This window comes from Macrobrachium nipponense, chromosome 43 (genome assembly GCF_015104395.2).
Source record: "Macrobrachium nipponense isolate FS-2020 chromosome 43, ASM1510439v2, whole genome shotgun sequence".
NCBI classification, from domain to species: Eukaryota; Metazoa; Arthropoda; class Malacostraca; order Decapoda; family Palaemonidae; genus Macrobrachium; species Macrobrachium nipponense.
In genome coordinates, this window is record NC_061104.1 from 9972355 (window position 1) to 9995657 (window position 23303).

The following is a 23303-nucleotide window of genomic DNA, read 5'->3' on the forward strand; positions in this document are numbered from 1 at the left end:
TATATCTGCTCCGGCTCTACTTTTCAGATAGTCTGCCGAGATAATGAAGGAGCTCTATTAAAAGTTCAATATCTATTATTTCCATCAAATTAGGCATTATCATATTATATAATTGATCTGTTTTTCTGTAAGTTACTATAGAGGATAAAAGAATCCTGTTAAGATTATCATATTTATTACTAGATTATTTTGTGGTCATTATTTATTTATTTATTTTATTAGTTAAGTCTCTAGTTATTTTAGGCCTGTCCCGAGAGAAAATAACATCTCATGAAAGTGCCATGCCCTTATTAATTGCACTGATAATACGGTTGCTCTCATTAAGGTTGATAGAAGTACTGGCATTACTTGTATATTTATATTGACAAAGGTCCCACTCGAAGAGAAGTGTCCCAGAGAGTAAAGGTGGTCTTTTAAAAGTAGAGGAAATGTATGTAGGTCTGGCAGCAGCTTCCCATCCGCTCACCCAATAAACCTGGGTGAATTGCCGCCGCCAACCAACCACACACCGTCAAAATCAGAGAGGCGGGCGACAGGCGTAAATACTTTTAAGCTTGACGATGCCAGAAATACCTCATAAATACTTCAGGTGTTACCTGGCCCGCCGGGATAAGCATGCTGTTACGCTTGCTTGACATTGCTATTACTCGCCAGAGCAATCTGTCCGGGCAAATCGGAGATGTGCTCGAGGTTAGCTCGGGTTAAAAAAGCCCTGGGCAACATGGCTTATGTTTTGCTGGATTTTCTGGCGCTTTTTTTTTTCCCCTAGCATTCCTCCTTTTTTTTTATGATGGCTAGGCAGGATGTCGTTTGTGTTTGGGCTGGATTTAATTAGAGCGATATTTGTCATCATTTCAGATTTGGAGTTGTGCTAATTTGCTCGTTAAGTATTGAAAGTTACGAGGATTTTAACGTTCGGTTGACGTCGACTGGTTTCTTGATATTTAGGTCTAAAAGTTTAGAAGTTTATCTTGTTTTATGAGGGAGAGGCCGCAGTCGGACAATTTCTGGTCACTAACGACCAGGAAACAATGTTTCGGCGATCATCGGATTGTTCTCAGGTACTTGAGCATCGTAGGAATTCCGGGCATAATGCCTCAAATCCAAATTTATTCAAGCACTAGATTAGAGCATTTGACCGAACAGTCTTGGGTTTTCGATCCTGGTCTTTTTTTTTCACAAGAAAATAATTCCTTTCGCAACGGCATTGGCTTCTTTATCTTTGTAACTGTTGGATACTTAGAATTTCAAAGCTCTGACTACCAGTGGGAGATGCTGTATTAAACGGTACCTAACGTTAAACGAATGGATGTAGGAGGCATTTATGACTGTAATTGATTTGACAAGGCATTTCTGGGAGCTTCTAAGCAGTCCCGTGTTTTCTTTGGCTCTGCGAAAAGCGTGACTTTCCTGAACCCTTGAAATGTTTTTCGGGCAAGTCTCTCAAAGCAGCGGACACAGACGGGCTTGACAAAGAGCAACGAAGAAATGTTGCAAAGTACTGTTGTATCTTTAGCTTTTGATATTTTCTCAAACGTTAGAGTCTAGCTGCGCAAAGAATTAGTGTGACATTTGTATTTGTAGTAGGAACATCATTATCTCGCATGACGTAGGTTTTGTGTTTCACATTCTCACAGCAGTTGCCAAGCGTCTGTTTCTAAGACGATAATTAACGAAATGTGCCGGTACTTCTCATCAGCCTCCTGGCATCTAAAGGGCAGGAGCGTATTCAGAGCGACGGAAAAAGAAATAGCTTTCGAAAAAGCATAACAATTGTAAGAGAAAGTGGAGACCCTAGATGCTGATTTTGACGCGGTGTTGCAAGAATCGAGATTGGCGACAGAGGGTGCCAATGAGCGTGGTAGTGTCTTGGCATCCATGGCGCTTTGGTTGGCGTTTTTTATGGCACTCTGTGTAAACTTGTGTACCCACGCTATTACAGGGTATGTGGCGCGGCAGTGGAAGAAGGACTTATGAGACACTAACGGTAAATGGGGAAGGGGTGAGGAAGGGACGGAGGGGTGCAAGAGGTGGAGGAATGAAAGAGATAGGAAAGGGAGAAGTAGGGAAAAGAAAAATGAGTCAATAAATCTAGGAGGAACCGAGATGAAACTTGCACAATTCATTTGGTGAAAAAAAAATTGATGAAGAGAATTACTGTGGTGAACAATTGTTCGCTGACTGATAAAGAAACTTACATAAAAAACGAGAAAGTTAAAGAAAATAATAGGGCAATGAAAGTTTAACTTCGGAATAGAAGGGTGGATTAGTTTTAAATACTTTTTGTGTTTATTTATTTCTTGATTTGGGGTATTATGGATACATTAGCAGTTAATAAAATGAAGATAAAAACCATTGTGATTTTTTTTATTGATAAATTAGTATGAGAGATAAAATAATTTTATTTTATGTTTAATGTGTCATATGCCTTTTTTATACTCACTTTTATACATACACTTTTTCTGCTTATTTCACCTTTTTATATAAGTTGCAACAAAAAGATATCACTTGGTGATATGTGTTCATATTTGCCAACTATTTGACCGTTTCCTCGTGTTAATTTTTCTAAACTTTTCAAATTGGAGTAGTTACTTTTCAGGACTCCAGGGACACGTTAAAAAACATTATCAGTAAATATTCGGAGATTTGGTCTATTTAGCAAGTGAAAATAACTTGTGTTTAGAAACATTCTTTTAGGTATTGTTTGTCTTAGGGAAGAAGCAACAAGTGATTAGCATTATTTTTTGGAAACTGGAAAGATTTAGACAGAACACTCTGAACTGCCTCGACTTTTGTGAGAAGAGACGAGAAATGTCACAAAGCGAAGTTATATAAGTCTTAAATTTCCCAAAGAAAAATTGACAAAGTATAGAGAGAGAAAATCAAGCTTTCTCAAAGATTTAGTCAACTATGAGCCAAGCTTTCGAAAGTTCTGCTACAAAAATCTTTAGTAGAAACCTTGACAGAAGTCTAGAAGTGCAAGAAAGGAAACCAGGTGATTTAGTTTTTTCCCCACTTGATTTCTTGAAAATTGTCCCAAAACAAATTATTTTAAAAATATTACATTTGCTCCAGAGATTTTGATATCTCAGAAAGATTTAGACATTTATGTGCTAAGCCGTTGATAGTTCTCCTGAAGAAAATCTTTGATAGAAACCTTGATATAAGTTAAGAGAAGCAACAAGTGAAACCAAGTTATTTAGTTTTTTCCTTCAAGGCAATATGTGAAACACGGTTTCGTAGCCTACTCAGATCTGAGGACAGATGAAAGATTTGTGCTAGGAGAGGGATTTGGACATAGCCGCTGCATTTATTTGATTAAAACTAATTTTTTCAGTTTAGTCAAAATATAAATACATTGTGTGGGGACGCTGATGTAGTCAACTAGTTGGTTCTTCCGTTCTTTTCATATCATTAGTTTATTTCCAGTCATTTTTTTTCGTACGTTAAAATAATTTTATAAGAAAATTTGACGCAAAATTTTTTCTCAGAGGCGAAGTCGGTAAAGTCGAGTTAAAATAGATTACCAGTGATAATGTATTAGTATTATGCATTATGCTTTCATACTTTTATAGAGCCTTAACAAGCGTCGTCAGCCACACTTAGTCAGTCATATTCAGTGAATAAGCGATAGTTGCTTTCAGACATAGGACAGGTTATTTCAGTAGCGTTAAAAATCTTAATTTTTAATTTTTCTGATTAATTGACGGCTATGATATTGCAGTTACCCCTTTATAGCCTTAACAATTATAACAAAGATTGAGAAACGTGAGTAATTTATTTTAAAGAAACGTTACATAAAATAGGATAGGGAATTTTTTGTTTGCAGTGTTTTTAGGAAAGCTCATTAATTCCTTCGCTGCGTCGTCCATTCTTTAAGAGCATCTCCACTCACTCTTAAAATGTACAGGTAACCTTATTAATTACGGCCTCCACCCCTTCATACATGTAAGTCTCATCCCTTTACACACCTGACTGTCATTCATTTGGTTCCACTGTCCCCTCTTACCGTGACATTAAGAGGATATTTATAAACATCTGTTCCCGTGACAAAATGATAAGCAGGGTCGTTTACTGGGTGATGCAGATGAACGATAATTCTCCTCAACGTCAGATGATATATTTAACGCTAGGCACTCCGCGACGGCTGGCTCCTCCCACTGATGGCAATGAATGTCTGTTCAGACGTTCTCTTCACCCTTTTTTCTCCTCGTTTCTCTCTCTCTCTCTCTCTCTCTCTCTCTCTCTCTCTCTCTCTCCCCTCGAGGTTTTTATGACGATAGCAAGTGTTGCGACAAAGTTTCTTTACATTCCTCTTCGCTTTTGACAGCGATGGTTTTTAAACTATCTCTTACCGTGATTTTCATTCACAATGTTGTTGTTGTTTCTACAACTGACATAAGTGTTGTTTATATTAGTGAAGGTTTTTTTTCTGAATAGTATAAAACAGCACAATGGGTTCACTGCTTTTGTAGCCGTTGGACAAGATACTCAAGAGTCGCGCGGCGGTTTCTATCGACCTTTTAGGACTATAATTAAGCTATCCTAATTATTTCTGTTTCTATATACTTCACAAAATATGAAATTTTGGTAGGCAAATGGAAAATATTCTGTCATTTGCTAGTTAATCGCAATAACATCACAACTTCAAACAAAGTATTCTCCTTTCTCCCTAATTTCCTTTATATAAATTATTAAAAGAGTTAGATTGAGTAAGTCGAGATAAGCACAATTTCGTCCTACCAGTCTTTCATTATGCTTCAGGAAGTATGGAAATTAGATAAAAATTCATTCCTTTGATGGCAAAACTAAAGAAATATTTTTTTATATCTGTCTGGTAATCTACCATACTTCATTATAATGTCTAGAGATTTTGGATCTTGTCATCTATTACTACTTTTTGATTAGAATTAATATCTCTATGTTTAGACAAGTTCATCCTAAAGAAGCTAGACTCTCTGAATGGAATTCGTAAGTATTTTCCATTAGAGAAGAACTGAATCTTTAATCTTCTTAGAATACTGTTCGTACTTACTGTATGGGTCTTTGCTTTCACTGTTAAGTAAAGTTATCCTTCTCATTGATAAATAGCTTGTTTCTAGATTACGTGCATTTCAAATCCATCTTTTAGAGAAATATAAGTTATGACAAGTTAATTAAAACAATACTTTCTTTTCATTTCTCTGTCTCAAATATGCTGGCAGTGCCTTAAGATATTTTGTAAAAGTGCTAGAAATGAGAGATGTTAGAGGAAATAGGTTAAGTAGAAGTAAACTCAGATGTAGAAGATACAAGAAATTGATCGTAAACTTTACGTAGTTGACAGATGCTAAATGTCATTCTCAAAGATGTGGTAAAGTCGAGGTCGACAGTATTAACTATTTGGTCGTCCCAGTCTGGAAGTTAGGTTGTGCCTGATGCTTTGTTTAAACCTTGGAGACTGTTCGAGCACTTTCCTTCTTGGTCTTAGAATGGTAGTTTGCTCGGTGAAATGTTTTGCATCAGTGATTTCAGGTTGTGAGTGCATGGGTTGAAATGTATTTTTAAAAATAATATTATGATCATGAAATTTATAGTTAGAATACGGAGAAACATCGGGTATTCTAAATTTGGGGAGGCTCAAGTTTCATAAGATTTTTTTTTAAGCTTAATTGTAAATTTAAAGGCGAAATGTTATGGCGGCAGGCACGAAACAATACGGAAGTATCCTGAAAGAGAATTTTAGAAGAAGGAGGTTATTGAAAAAGGCACTGAAATCATTTGAAAGTGACAGTGAAATTTAGTCATCTCTGTAGATATGCAATAAAAGTTTGTCTTCTTTGATGGTTGGCCAGAGTCCAGAGGTCCGCATCAGAGATCGCTTACTACACTTGCTGTACTTACGGGCCGCTGAGAGCTAAGGGGTCCTCTGGCTCAAAGCCGACTGAAATCCTAACCAAAGCGTCACCACTTAGTTACAACCAATGTTGGTGACAGACTTGCCTTACCCCGAGTCAGCAGGGGCATTAGCATGTCCAGTGTATCTTTATACCCCATTAGGCTGAGCATGAGTATGTATAGCTGTGCAAAATACTGCAGTAATATTTCCAAAAGAAAAATATGAAGAAGGGTGTAAAAGTATGCACTAATTAACTTCGGAGGCAGTATCATGAATGTCGATGTTTCGTAGTTAAGACTTTTTATTGAGTTAAAAACCTTTGGAATCTTTTAACGCAGACATATCCGTTACAACCCAACACTTTTTATCTTCTTTAAACAGAATGAACATAGAAAACACTTGCATAACGTAGTTAACGACAGTGATGTTGCAACTCGATAACGGTAGAGGATTAGGAAAATTGAAAAGCAAAGTATTATCATCGACTCTTTATGGTACTAATAATATTTATTAATTTTTATATTTCTGTGTCAGTATTATTCCTCTCGGAAAGTATTAAAAGTACTTAAGTTTAATTTACTATGAGTTATCGAGAAGGAAGATTGATTCGTGGTCTTACCTGATTGAGAAATTTTTTTTTCTTTGCTAGTCATTAAATGAATACGAACAAGAGTGATAATCATGATGATTATGGTGAAACATTGTCATCTTTAACTCTTAAAAGATTTAACTGCATTAACAAATAAAGCCAATTTTCATACAGTGCTACTAAGTTACTAAAATTCAACAATGGTCTAATTATGGTGCATTAAAGTTTCTAACAACGGACTTGCCATTTGTGCCATCTTATCTATCTCTTTTTAAATAAATGACAAAGATTTCATGGAGACTCGTGTAGTATTACATCCTACAAATAATGTTATACATTGTTTTGTAGTATCGTATATGCGATTGCTTAATTACCATATCCTTTTTATTCCACAAATAAAACATTGTTGCTTTATTGCTTTAAGTGTTTTTTTAATTACTATATAAATAATAATATTTCTTTACTTTAAAACACCGTTACTTGCATTTTTCACTAGACAATACAAACATGATGGATTTGCACCTGCTACCCTTAAGTAATGATTCAGTGCCCAGCCTTACTTCAAATACTCATAATGTCAAGTCCTGAACAGGTTTATCGATGAGAGAGAGAGAGAGAGAGAGAGAGAGAGAGAGAGAGAGAGAGAGAGAACAAGCCATAATAATGAATCAGAGGGGAATAAGTAGTAAAATATATGTTTTGATAAAGAGCCAAGAGGAATGGTTTTCTTCCGTAATCATTTGAGACCAATTATGGTGACAGACCCTCCCTTGTGTGGTAGGCATGTTGAATTATGGCCTCGGCCATAAATCTCTGTTTTTTTCTTCTTCTTCTTCTTCTTTTCTTTTCGGCCCTTAAAGTACATACGCGCTGTTAATCTGCAAGTTATGTTATCTACTTTTCATTTAGTTGGTCCTATATCTTTTCCTTGTTTTATCTCATTATGTGGTGTTGTTATCTGCGTTCTGTTAGTTGCTGTTATACTATTTATCTCTTGTGTTTATTGTCGTTTACCCCTTTTTTAAATGTATGCAAATTACATTGTAAAATATTGATTAATCGTCGCCATTTGTTATTGATATAAATCTTAAGGAAAGAGAAAATAATGAGTGTAAATTGAACTTTAAGATAATGATTGATCGGATGCGTTTATTAATAATATAGTAAACCCTAATGGTAGAAGTAATTGGGGAAAATGTAAGAAATGAATGGGAAAAATAAAAGAAAAGATATTATTATTGTGAAAGTTATAGCATATTACTCTGGTGGTTCCAACATTGGTTTTCAAGTGTTTTTTTTTCCTTTTTTTATTAAATTCAGTAACGAAATTTAATTCTGCATACTGTCCTTTTTTTTTATCCCCGAATTAACCTTCTTTTTCCTTCTCTAGTATGTTTCTCCTTTGCATTTATTTATTTATTTGCTTTCGATTTTCCTAGTTTTTCTACTCTCATTACTTTCGTGTTTCTCGTACCCATTCTCTTCCACGATGTTTTTCATTTGCATTAGTTGTTCATTTTCTTTCGGTCTTCTGTTTATCAAATGTTTTTATATTCCTCTCCCCTCTTTCATATTTATTTATGTTCACATACACTTCATTGAATTTTTAGTTTTAGTTTTTTTAAAAGTATTATTCATCTTTCCCCCTCCCTTTATCTCCAGTATTCTTATATTCGTAATCATTCCCTGTTTCATTCTTTACCTCTTTTTCATTTTAATTTACTCTTCATGTTTTCCACCCTCACTCGCTCGCCCAATATTCTTACTCTCGTACCCATTCTGTTCTTCCCTTCACATTCTTCCCACTTTCATATATTCTTCATCCTCTCTCGCCTTCCCTCGTTTCTCAATCATTTTTGTTCCATTACATTTTCTTTTAATTGTCATGTATTCTTCGTTTTCTTTCTCTCCGTCATTTATCCCATTCATCTGCGACGCCCATTCTTCGGAAGGGGCGCCCTCAAGACAGTAGCCGAAGTAACATAGCATCTCCAGAAGGCATGAAGACAGGCGAGTCTCGGGTGTCACCCCATCCTTCAAACTGCGGTGGGAATGTGTGAATAATTAAGATCAAGTTGCGCCTTGTTATGGAGAGCCTTTGGAAAGGAAGGAGACAAACGAACGTCGCCAATAATTAGATTAAAAGGGAACCGTGACACGCACGTGACGGATGGCGTCACTAAGTTGTTTTCTCGGATTAAAAAAAAAAAAAATTAGTTTTAGGTTGACCATGCGGTGCCTTAAGAAAATAGTTTGTTGCTTGACGTTGAGTTTTAATGTCCAGTTAACTGCGTGGTATATTCCATTATCTCTCTCTCTCTCTCTCTCTCTCTCTCTCTCTCTCTCTCTCTCTCTCTCTCTCTCTCTCTCTCTCTTTATTCCTCCAAATAAATTTTAAGTAAAACTGAAATTTTTCAGAGCTGTCAGTATTACTGGCAAATATGAATAGAGGATATTCAAGATAGGCCTATATATGGTTTTAATCTTCACCGGAGCTGGTTTTTTTTCTTTTTTATGTTTTCCCATTTAATTTCGTATGACTTGAACATTTTTTTTTACATTCTCTTGCAAGAGGTGAATGGAATATAATCATTATTGTTTAATTACCTCACGGGCTTTTTTGCCAGCGACTGATTCCAGTGCCAGCCAGCTATCAGTTTAAGATGGATCTCATAGATGTATAGCACCAGTTTGTGCCATACGGATTAACACAAAAAAGAAGCACCATAAACAGTAATGGTTCTTCCCCTTGATAATCAGATATCTTTAAGGGGTCAGTTATTTGAGATAAACATGAACGCTTTCCACAAATTGTTCGCTATCCACTGACCTGAAGAAATTCATGCACGTAGAAGAAAGACTAGCTGGTACTATGAGGTAAAGGATTTTATTTTATCATTAATATTTATTATGTCAAATCGTGTAGACCATTGCTCTTGGTATGGTTTCCTCACCAAACTGTCAACGGCCAGATAAGTATTACTAACTAGAGGACATACAACGCAATTTCACGAATAAGGTCGATAAAATAATATTCTATACATCTCCAAAATCCATTAAAACCAGAAACTTTTGTCCTGCAGTTCCAATATAGTCCTAGGATATGTGCCAGATGCTCTCTAGCTGAAACTGCTTTGAATCATAACCTTGCCATAGTGGCTTATACATCATCAGTTACTCTCCTAGGCCTCTAACCTATTAAATGAATGTATATCGACCATTAAGACTCAACTGGAATTCAATTTAAACATGTGGTAGGCACGATATCCTACTGGACGAGTATATGTAGTATGTATGTATCTCTCTCTCTCTCTCTCTCTCTCTCTCTCTCTCTCTCTCTCTCTCTCTCTATGATATATAGTATAGTATATATATATATATGTATATATATTACTATATATATATATATACTATATATCTAATATGTGTTTTATATATAATTAGTGTATCTGTAATATACTATATATATATACATATATATATATTTTATATATATATATGTATATATATATATATATATATATATATATATATATATATATATATATATATATATATATATATTGCACAATAGTGTAGTGACTGAGCAACAAATCGGGAGCTCGTGCTGGCTTTCTTTTAATGAACAGTATTCATTTCCCAGCCATGAAAATCACATGTTGCTGCGTCACTCTGAAAACGAGTCAGGAGTGATTCTGTTTTGGGCCGCTGCCATAGAGGTAGGAAGGTGGCTCGTGCGCGCTCTCACACACAAAAACACGTGGGTTTTATTTGTCAGCCGCCGTTTGCCGCTAAATTCACGACCGCCACCGAACACGGCCGGGCGCGCATAATCTTTTATGCAGTTTTTCTGTTTTAATCTTCACCTAGGGATATTTTTTAGAAAGGGATATTTTTTAGAACTGGCTTAATTGATCTAGCGGGAAAATTAGAACTTTCAGAACTTTATGAATCCTGTCTCTTGCGAATGAGGCCAGAGACGATTAATTAGCTTATATTTTCCATCTGTTTGCAGATTTAAAACAAATTCTATTGGAATTAGCTTTCTGGTAAATCAAAGCTTCCACCAATGCCCCTTTTTCTAATTTCGTTAATTTGGCGAAAGAAGAGAAAGAGTTATAGATCAAAGTTCATGACTTAACTTCCCAATGCCCTCTCGGGTAAACATTTTCCTTTCGTAACTAATATAGATTTTTTTTTCAAGATTATACCACAAGTTCAATAATGCCTGTGCCTATGAGACTATAAGGGCTAATGATCCTATATGTAAGATTCATATTTTGAAAGTAAGAATAACAAGTAAAAAATGATCCAGTCGAGTTTTCTGTACAAGGCCACCGAAAATATATCTTATCTTTCGGTGGTCTCGGTATAATGCTGTGTAAGCCACGGCCCATGAAACTTTAACCATGGTCCGGTGGAGGCCTGGCTTATATCTTTGCCAAACACACGATTATTTGCGAATGGACAAACAAATCCGCACAAATGTTTATTTTCAGAAAATTAAAAACTAAGATGTAATATGTAATGAATGAGATTAATTGTTTTACTTAATCCCATGAAAAGTATTTTTTTGTTCATCACTGGATTCCTGTTACAAAATCAAAAACATATTATCGGTGTGGTATAGGAAGATATATACAAAGCTATATAAATATAAATATATATATATATATATATATATATATATATGTAGTATATATATATAGATATATATTATATATATATATATATATAGATATATATATATATATAAGTAATGGCAGTACTATTCTTTGCATTTGCGTACGTGCTTGTTTCTCTCTGATGATGATATATATATATATATATATATATATATATATATATATATATATATATATATATATATATATATATATATAGTCCCCTTTGGTATTGTATTATGGTTAGTAAGGAATATTACATCTTCAGCATTTGCAGTCCATTTGCTGTTCCTCTTATGTATTCGGCATAAATTATTATCATTACTATTATGTTTGTTATTATTGGGAACAAGCCATACCTGATTTCTGTATCTTCCTATGATCTGTAGCTGAAAAATAATCCGTATGTATTTATTATTATTATTATTATTATTATTATTATTATTATTATTATTATTATTATTATTATTATTATTATTATTATTATTATTATTAACATTTGTGTGTATGGTATTATTTCTTCTTAGTCTACCTCTTTATACGACCGTGAGCTGAAATAAAGGAATATTATTATTATTATTATTATTATTATTATTATTATTATTATTATTATAAACAAGAGCATTCGTTCTTAACATTCGCATGTAACGGCTTCTCATAACTATATATTCTAGTAATATAAAAATTATTCCTTATATGAGCTTTCACTTCAAACGTCGAAGAACTTATTGTGGAAGAAGTAAGCTACAGTGAAAACCCGAGTCAAATTATTTTTATCAACAATCAACCGCCAAAACCTGGTACCAATAATCATTAGTCTGCATTTTTTTCTTTTAAACGCTTAACCAATGTTACTTTTTTAGGCGAGCTCACTGCAACGCAATTTGGAAAAGTCTCAGAAGTAGCGTGCAATACAGAGTGAGTGCAGAGTGCAGCATCTGCAAAATAAAGCGACTATGTGACCTGACAAAACAGTTTTGTTATTGAAATTCCCACCGGTGTTTCTCACTTCCCCCGGCCAGTGGCCCCCAAGAGGCGCTCTCTGTTTGTGTGTGGAACATGAACCTCTAATTGGTTCTAGAGGCAAATGTAGTCATTATGGTAATTAATGACAACCGGCCTCCATTTGTTTCGCTTCTCGCTAAAGTAGCGGTATTTACGAAGCTCCGGGAAATTTCCGCCACATCCCTCGTTTTCTTATTGCTTAGTCTTGTAAGATTCAACATGGCGGAAATTCTTGCTCATGTTCGTCACCAGCGATTTACGTTGCGGTGTAGTCGTTGGTTCGTCGTTCGTATACGTACGTGCACGAGTTAAGACCAGCATTATCATTAATGATGATTATCCCCTATATTTCTATGAATTTTAATGTCAGGATGAACGTTGGTTTGTGGTAATTTCTTCTCCGCAGCTGAGAGTTAAGAAAAGCAGTTTTGACATGGCGATAGTACTGGGTTATTTAGTGTTACTGATGGTACTGTTCAGAAGATAACCATCACTCGTTGAATATTATTCTTCATTCAGAGTTTTACCGCATTTATGAGGTAAGATTTCTTGGTGTTTCCAGAGTGGGCAGCCTACCCTGTTTCGTACTCTTTGTAGGCTGTGCAGTCTCCCTTTGTTATTCCTTTTCTTTACAATGTTCTTTTTATCACGTGTGGACATTTTCATCTCTCAAACTTTGTAATGGAAGTCATTGGTCTTTTCAGCATGTTCAGTATGAATGTTTGCTCGGTTTTAGATAATAATGAACTGCGCTGTTTCCTTTTATTTATATTTTATTTTGCAACTGGCAACAAAAATAAGATCCATATTTAGACTTGAAGCCTCTTTCACCATTGGTTCCAAAATAAATATGCAGATTTAAGGTACTTTGAACCAATATGAAATATCTTCAGGGTCTGAATTTGTTTGCACTAGTAATGACAGTAAAAATGAGAAAAAAATTATATAAATCTAGCTGAAGTTCTTGAAATTTTTATGTTTATTGATATTATAACATTAGAGTCGTCAAGTTATCTAAGGCCTAGAGATATTGTTCCCATAATCTAGTCATTGATATATTTTTTTAAAGTAACCTCTGAGTTCATAGTAAATATCTGTTAAATTGTGCTACACTGTATAACATTGTTCATTTCACCACAACATGAATTAGTAAATTATTTCGATTTTCTCCATTGCAGCTTCTTATGAAGAGGAGGAAGATTTCATTCAAAAGATGATACACTAGCTTGGATTGACGAAAACCGTAAGGGCAAAGGTAAGTGAAATGTAAATCCATCTGGCGCTTTGTTTGTAGATTCCTTGTTATTTTTATGCATGGTTGAAAAGGTTAGCAGGAAGTAACAGGATGCAACAAATGAAAGAATTTAAGATATGAAGACTAAATAAAAGGGGGAACGGAAAACGAGTTATGGTAGGCTACTATTAACGCGTATAAATAACAAGTCATACAAATACGAAATTTTTTTGAAGGCTTGAGAAGTTTGTAAGATAATTACGGAGATAAAGAGTGTTTTTTTTTTTTTTTTTTTTTTTTTTTTTTTTTTTTTACGGAACGCATATGGGTCGCATATAAAAGGAAAGATTCAGATGATCGTTGCAAAGGTTGTGTATATGTATGATATGGTATTTCAAAGCATTTATTGGCAAACTGAGTTCTTATATTGCAAGAGAAAAATGATTAAGATGTATAGATGTAAGACATTTCCAATACTATGATAAAAGTTTATGGTTTTGAAAATGGTAAAGTTACGTTATAATAGCCCTTAGAAAAAGAGCCGTATTAGATAAATACCTTTGGAAGTAATGATCAAGCAATGAGGATTGACACCGAAAAAGATATAGGATAAACAGTAAATATTAGTATTAAAAGGGCTGCCAAACTTACTCGACCTGATAATAATCATTATAATAACGCGCATTAAAACGAACCTAAGGAGGCATTACTTTGATTCTCTCAATGCTCAAAGATGGATCAGCTCCTCGTTAACGACGTGTTTAACGCATCGGTAAAATTATTATTTCTTCCGCAGTGACAGTCTCAAGAAAATTGCTTGGAAACAGGATTAACAAAATAGCTAGTAAGAATCAGAAACAGGATTTGCAGATGAATAAATACCGTTATTACATTAGATTATGAGTATTAAGTGAAGGGATTGTTTACCCGATCAAGGCGAATACTAGTCACCGCGCCCGGGGCGATGCTGCTGATATTAAAGAAAACGTTACACCGGATAAAAATACTCTTCATTAAACTCTACGGGGGTTTCACTGCAAATTCACAGCCACGGTCGATCAATTTTTGCTTCAGTTTTAATTTATTCAATTATTCCTTAATAGAAATTATACTTTTCAGTAATAACTTGTAATTCTTCTGATCCTTATTTATTTAGATTTTACTTACTAGGTTATTTTATCAAGTAATCACTTGTCATTATCATTTACGTGTCCTTCGCTATCTTCGTACTCGCATGTAGACTATATATATATATATATATATATATATATATATATATATATATATATATATATACATACATACATACATACATATGCAAGCTAGATCATCGTTTAGCTCACAGTCATACTGCATTTTTCATATGTTAGGGAAAACCACATTTTTTTACCTATTATTTTTTACTTATTATTTTTTTCGGAAGTGAAATCTAAAAATAATTTTAGTATTATTTTTAACAGAAAAATCATTCGTGAATTTCCTCGTTGGGCTGTTATAAATTAAAATCACATTATTATTGTTGTGTGCATATTTAAAATTGCACATGAAATAAGCGTCTTTGAACACCATTAACAAAATAACTATATGTTGGATACTGCACGATAGTGAGGGCATTTATTGCTAAGATTATCATATAGTAATATTTTTAAGTTTTTTTTAATTATGAAATAACTTCAAGTTATCGTATTAGGGAGGACATATCTGATTGCCATTTACAAAATTTAATGTTTAAAATTCTGAGCATGTGTAATGTTCATAGAAACAGGTATTATTATTATTATTATTATTATTATTATTATTATTATTATTATTATTATTATTATTATTATTATTATTATTATTATTATTAATAAAATATTGCTGATGTCGAATCCATTGAAGTTATCAATAACACGTTGTTTATTATCGAGATAACTTATGGCACCGCGAGATATTGCATTAACATCAATGGACGAGTAATCTGTTAACAGAAATACTGTTATCAGTCTCTTTCTTCATAGGCGATTTGCTTAACCTAATCCATTATCAGGAGAATCAAGTATTCCACGCATTTTTCAAAAGCCTGTCCCTCCTCTCTCATTCCTTATTCAAATCGAGACGGCGACGACGGCTAGATGGCTATCAGTGATGGATAGAGGAGTGGCTAGCAGAGCCTTACACTCCTTCCTTTTAACACTCGAAGCTTCATTCAAAAAAGGGCTACCCAATCCCTCACAGTAACCGAGTAACGTCTTCAAGTCTCGCACGATCTTCCGCGGCGTCTCGGGAACGCTTTCCATTTCGTTGTCATAGAGGGACTGACTTTCAAGGCTGCCCTTAGCTCTTTCTTAGGACTGATTATTTCGTAGTGATGAAATAAACAATTTTATTATGATGACAGAGAGCTAATACATTTAGTTACGAAATCTTTCCAACTCATGGAGGAGAGAGAGAGAGAGAGAGAGAGAGAGAGAGAGAGAGAGAGAGAGAGAGAGAGAGAGAGAGAGCGAGAGAGCAATTGAGTTTTTATGTACAAATGAGACACAATTTGCCTGCGGAAACAAAAATCGGTTGGGTCGCGTTATTACTAGGGTATGGAAATGAAAATCTCTTGTATTAACGGAATTTACATTATCTTTTATTATGCTGGATATTTTAAAATAAAATGGCATTCGATATAATCCTGCTTGTCGAAATAACCCCATAACATACTTATATATTTTTAAAATTTAAATGTAAAAAAACACTTCATGTGCTATGTATATAAAGTATAAAGAGGATGTTTCTACAACCTCGCGCCAAGAAGAGAGAGAGAGAGAGAGAGAGAGAGAGAGAGAGAGAGAGAGAGAGAGAGAGAGAGAGAGAGAGAGAGGATCATTAAGGAAGTTATGAATGATGCAACAATGGTTCATTATTCCATGTAAAAGCGTGGCTTCATTTTAAAGCCAAACTTTTTTTATGAGCGAGAAGATACAGGCCTGTGAAAAGATTCATCAGGGACTAGCGTCTGAGATGTCTAACTGCCTTTTGAGAGCTTTGTAAAATCATAAAGAAAGTGAATTAAACGAGCGAGGAAATAAGATACGTAGTATGCCTGGTAGTGTTAAAAAAAATTCTGAGTTGTCTTTCAAAGCTGTCCAGTTTTGTGTAGTAAATCTTATTATCTCGCAAAGAATTTTAGTACGGATACTTTATTGTGTGGTGTTTTCCCGACTTCGGTAATCGTTGTTGATATCGTGCCGGTTCTTGATGTTACATGAGTCATTTTTATAAAAAGACACGTGATCAAATGCCTATTGTTTTCAATACACCAGTGACATGTGACAACAAAAGAATAAATCAAGGTACCTTGAAATTTTCGCTTTGAACTAGAGCATGAATCTGTTATCGCCAGAGATAGTTGTTATTTCAAATCTTACCCAGTTAGCGAACAAATGTAACTTTATACTAAATACATGACTTGATACGTATGGTACATTTACATTTCATGTTACTCCATGTTACACACAGGACTGCATCAGTCAAAGGTGAATCTCAATGTACAGAATTAGACGAGGGTTTGTACGCAAACGTTTGCGTAACGTATTTCTCCAAACCTCATGACTTAGTTGAATATTGAGAAATTTTCTTCTGATTACTTTTGTTCTGGAATAATTGCTTTCACGGGAAAGGAAAACGTATTTCGGATAGATGGTAGTATAGGCAAATTGCAGTATTACTGTTACCAATACTAATAGGTCCAAGACAAATGGGTTAACCAGATTAAATACAAAATTTGAAATCATTAGAGGAGTTTCTTAGGCTGAAAGACGTAGAAGACAAAAACTCAAGGGCCTTGGATATCTAGAATCTTGTACCATCCTCAGCAAATCACGGCTAGAAAGAGCCAGACTTAGTGGCGTGGTCGTTTGTCCAAATTCAGTAACAAGACATGTATGGGAGATGGTAAATCTGCCTGTAACGGTTGACGTTCTGGGATGCATTATTTATGCAGTTATTTTGCTGATGTTATATGTTAATGCTGATGCTCATGTTTCTCAAGTGGTTGAATTACCTGTAAAATAGAAAGGCTTATATTCTTGAAAATGTAAAGCTACTCAGTCGAATTGTAGGTTTCTTAGTTGCCTGGTTTTCAAGTAGTTGTACCTGTGCACAAATCGTACTTGGTTATTGGTTGATTTAGATTCAACTGACTCAGTGCCAGTATAGGACCTTTCTATGTGTGGTATAGTGTTGAAGGGGATATAAGGCCTGATGTGGACTTCTGGACTATTTAGTTAATAGAGGCAGTTCTTGCTTATTCAGATAGTGTCAGTAGCAGCAATATTCTCCAGATTTAATGACCGTAGTGGAATTGGAGTGCTGCATCACCTACAAGTATATTTGGGATATTGTGTCCCGATTGATCAAGGTAAGGCGAGTGGAGTAGCAAAGACATATTGTGCAACAATCGACTTAACACTGTTAGAGCGCCAAGTCTACTTGCAAAGTCACGTTCTTGTGCTGTGGTGTGTAGTTATATTGCTAAATAGAGTTGCATTCATTGTTTGCTAATTCTCAAGATATTATTGCGAACAATACTGATTCTGGATCAAGCACAGGCTGGACTGATAACATAGGTAAATGTGTTGGTGTTTATGTGTGTTCAACTCCAGGCAAGATTGCAATACAAGTGTTTACGCTTGTGAACAGATGTTTGTAAGCTCTGAATAATAAAATATAAAACTTTCTCTTTTCTGAAGAGCTAACCAAAAGCATTTCACCCCATTAGTACTTTGCTGTCCTAACGCAGACTCGTTTCAGTTTAATCAAAATGTAATTTTAGTGTGATATCAAAATGAATATTTTATGTTAGGTTTTGCAGATGAGCCACATTATCTATGGATTTTCTTTCATCTGCTTAGCATTGATTTATGTAATTTCCTGAAAAGTTGTCGGGTGATTATTTAATAATAATTAACATGTTTAATCTGTCTGTCAACACCACTGATAAATCACTGAAAAACACATCAGGTCACTCATCAGCTGATGAGAAGTACTTTGATATTGTTATCTGTGTAATACTTGGCATTTATGCTACGTTAACCAAGAAAATTGTGTAGGTAGTGGAGACGCAAAATTGTACTAGTGCGACGATTAAACTCTGCGTTCATTCACAAACACACACACACAAATATATATGTTTATATATTATATATATATATATATATATATATATATATATAATATATATATATATATATATTTATTTATTTTTTAATTGATATCCGAAAAAAAATCTTATTAACCTATTTACGGAGTAATAATGACTGGATGAATGAACAGACTAAAACACAGCGATGCTGCAGCATTACTGTACAATCACAGTCCGGACTTTCTTTAGGCAAAACATTGAATCGAAGGATGTTTTTAAAAATGGAAAAAGACTAGTTTACTTTTAAAATATTGAATTCATACGAGCATTTTTATGTGGCAAAGATTTTGATACACTAATGTGCATATATCATATATATATATATATATATATATATATATATATATATATCATATATATGTATATATATATATATAAAAATGGAAAAATAATATATATGGATAATAGTTTATTTACTTTTATATGTAATATTTTAGTACAATGAGACTATATGCTATATATATTATACACATATTATATGATTATATATATATATATATATATATATATATATATATATATATATATATATATATATATATATATATATATGCACATTAGTGTATCAAATCATTTGCCACATAAAATGCTCGTATGAATTCAATATTTAAAAGTAAATAAACTAGTCTTTTTCCATTTTTAAAAACATCCTTCGATTCAATGTTTTGCCTAAAGAAAGTCCGGACTGTGATTGTACAGTAATGCTGCAGCATCGCTGTGTTTTAGTCTGTTCATTCATCCAGTCATTATTTCTCCGTAAATAGGTTATTAAGATTTTTTTTCGGATATCAATTAAAAAAGTAAATAAAATGTCATTTTGTGGTTAGATTTTATTTTGAAGTTTTATATGACGGGTGCTTCATTTACAGGCATTTTCTTCAGACACCAACGGCTTAACTTGAGAGAGAGAGAGAGAGAGAGAGAGAGAGAGAGAGAGAGAGAGAGAGAGAGAGAGAGAGAGAATAACCATTTTACGGCCTTTTGTCGGTCTCACTTATGTTGACGCGCAGGTGTCTCTGATAGAGAATGATCACAAGTGTTTTATATCTTCATTGGTGTTTATAAAAGGGATCCTGGAATACAAAGTGTTAAAGTTGAGTCATTTTGTGTATTTAAGAGAGAGAGAGAGAGAGAGAGAGAGAGAGAGAGAGAGAGAGAGAGAGAGTGGGAAGGAGGGAGATCATTATTTTGGACGTCTGATAAATTACCAATTCCATTCAAAAGGCCTAATGACTTTTAGAGCCTAGAAGAAAAGGAATTCCCGCTTTTTTTCCACAGAATTGTTATTAGACTTGTACACGATCTTTTTCCCAATTACAAAAATTTGTATAAAATTTATTGATATATTGTATCTATAAATGCTTGATCTCCAAGCGGTGCACATTCATTGCTTATTGACTTTAATGCATAGATTTTTAAAAATCTTTGGAGACTACCTTAACTACCTTAATCACGTAAGCACGGGCATCTAATCAGAATAGGTAACTTATAAATATCTTCGTTTGTTTCCCATAATATATGTCACAATTGTTAGCAGAAAAATTATTTCGTTAATTGATGAGTACTACAGTTTCGTCTTTTTGGAAACTATCTACTCCGTTTTTGCGAATTCTCATGAAACGAAAAACTACGAAATAAAGCAAATATCCACCACTGATTGACAGCCTTACTGGTTTTTATCAGACTGGCATCAAACAAAGGTCATCGATACCGAGAGTATACTTTTATAAGTATGTATGTGTATATATGAATAACTTGATCACGAAGTATATAAAACGCGAAGCTATGTATAAATAAAGGTTTTTTTGCCACGAAGGAAAAAATGAAAAAGCGAGATAGCCAGGTACTTTCGGTCCTGTTCGGACCCTCAGTTTGCCTCAGTAAAGGGTCCGAACAGGACCGAAAGTACCTGGCTATCTGGCTTTTTCATTTTTTCCTTCGTGGCAAAAAACCTTTATATATATATATATATATATATATATATATATATATATATATATATATATATATATATATATATATATATATATATATATATATATATATATATATATTACGGAGATTTTGTAAAGTGAAGATACGCGGTAGCAGCTGTCACAAGTCTCAGAGAGGCCAATACGCAGATCCAAAGACGAAGACGACGTCACACTCGCCAAACCGAACACCTTATTTGATCACTAGTTTCGATTTACACGTTCGCCTCCAGTGTGTTTGGTGTTGACACATTTACGTCTCTTGATTTTTTTTATAAATATATTTTAGTTCAGGAAATAGCTTTTCCTGCCTTGACGACCTAATTGGCTCGTTCCATTGAGATATTTCGCTCGGAGACCGTTTGCTTGTCTCGTCCTATCCCTGTTTACCACCTGTCAGTCATCGGTTCGGAGCCATAAGTCAAAGAGGAAAACGAAAAGGGAACCTGATAAGAAAATACCTGGTTCCTGTTATGAACCGGAAGCAATTACTGGAAGAACAGGGATAATCCATTTTGGCAAAACGGGAAGGTGGGTGAGAGAAGGAGAAGAAGAAGAAGAAGAAATTATTGCAACAACTCCCTTGATAAGAATTAAAAAGAAAAAAACGAGAATTAAACAGACGGTTATCTTAGTATGAGAGAGAGAGAGAGAGAGAGAGAGAGAGAGAGAGAGGAGAGAGAGAGAGAGAGAGAAAGTCTGTTTTAAAAAATGGCAAAAAACCACTAATAACAAGAAAGCATTTCGGTCGTTAAGTTTTCAGCTGTTATCTCGGTCAGGTATACAGCCTCCAAAATAATTTTAGATTTTTTTCCTTAATAATGACAGTATTAAAACGATACAATGAACGCAGGGATTTTACTTGTTCTTTTCATATTTTTGTAAAAAAAAAAAAAAAAAAAAAAAAAATTATTTATAACTTCTTTGTACATGCCAATCTTCATTTATTCCTCTCTTCATTCCTTGTTTTTCTTTTATATATTTTAATAATTTAAAATTTTATGGCAGCAGATCTTAATAGTCTTAGTTTAGATTTTGAGGATCGTGCAGGTATTATATCTCGAACATTTTGTAAGTATATTTTAGCTAATATCTTAGTGGTATTATATCTTAAGTATCATGGTGCTATTAAACCTTGAGCTCAGTATCATGGAGATTTCTGTTATATCATGAATATCGTATGGACGTTTTTATCTCATGTGAGAACGTTGTTTGCTGAATAGTCAAAGAAAGTAAATATTTTTGGTCACAGATGAGCTAATTGCACAGTAAGATAAAATCATTAAATCTACAGTGTTGGGAGATCCAGTCTCCCAGATGCTAAAGCATCCCACGGGGCGTATCTTTTCCACCCGAGAGGCGACGATTACCTTCGTTTGAATGATCTCACTTTGCATTTCATCGTTATTTTATGTATTGCTCTCTCAAATAATAATATTTCTTTATAAAAATGCATCAAGGCATCCAAAGAATCGATAAGCATTGTAGTAAAATACGAAAATTGACGAAAGATTGTAATCCTTCAGGCAACGCCTGGCAACCGAGGTAACTTGTCAAACGTGATGTACAACTTGATGTATAACTTGGGTGTACAATTAACTGTACACTGCGGAACATTTAGTGACATCAGCCTTGAGGGGATGTACCTTACAGCGGTGAGCTATTTATCCATTATTCATAGATTCACTTTAAATTCATTATTCATCCGTACGTGGATGAATGTTCTGTTTTCTTTGGGTGCTGTCGAGGTGGGAGAAAATTATACACCTCCTGAAAGATATTAGTTTCTCTTTGTCTGCGGAATACTGATAATTCAGCCTTTGCTTTCGGAGTGATGAAATGCCGTCCGAACGGAATACACGACCTACGAGAAATGGCAAACCGTCCAATTTATCTTAAATGTTTTTCTAGGATGTTTTAGGAAAGGTTCATAACGGCTTGTGATTTGGCTTTTTCATCGATCATTGTATTTGTGGCTTCATTTCAACGCTTGATATATATAATCTGTATTAAAAAATATTCACATGCGTTGCCTGAATAGAATTTCGAGTTCTTGTTAGGAACGAGATATAATGCCACGCTTACTTTTATGCGCTGTTAGAATATTGTTTAAAAACTCAGTACCAAAATAAAGTGTAAAATCTGTAGGCTCGAAGAAATCGTCAAAATTTTCTTCGTATAAAGTACTCGCTGATCTTATTTCAGTTTCCTTTGTTAGCAGAACGTTACCTTAATTAAGGCAAAAGGGAAAACGGGTTTTAGAATCGATCCAAGTTCCAAATTCGTTTCACTGTATTTTCATATTGTCAGTGTTACGTTGTTGTGATGGCGGTGTAGGCTATTTCTCAGCAACGATATAGTAAATTCAAGGATTTACAATTATTCCAAGCGAAAATGGAGAATAAAAATCTGAATTATTGAGTGGTAATAAAATTTACAATGAACACTATGTTTTCTCAAGATAAATACCATAGCTAAAACGTTGGGAATTTCTAACGTGAAATAAAACATTCTGTATGTAATAGTTGTATCTTTATAACGGAGGAGTAAGTTCGTCATTCACATTATTTTAGTGAGCTTTAATCTGAAGAATTTATTGTATTGTACGTAAATGCGCATAATCTCACTGTAGGATACACGAGGAACTGGCAAATTGGTTGTTAGGGAAGCCCCCAAGACGTCGTCACACAGTAGCTCACTAACAAATAGCCAATGGCAATACATTATACCATTGTCTTTGGACGACGCTTTCCCCCTTCTAATGAATAGTCCTGGATGAGGCATGGC

General features: G+C 34.3%; 1 long non-coding RNA gene across 1 annotated transcript in view; it reads left to right on the forward strand.

Annotated features, from left to right (window-relative positions):
* The window catches only part of LOC135213519 (uncharacterized), an 856968-nt gene that overhangs the window by 584783 nt on the left and 248882 nt on the right, over positions 1-23303 (forward strand). The window contains exon 8 of the long non-coding RNA XR_010314152.1: positions 13315-13391. This is a non-coding gene — a long non-coding RNA (uncharacterized LOC135213519). The remainder of the gene's footprint in view (positions 1-13314; positions 13392-23303) is intronic.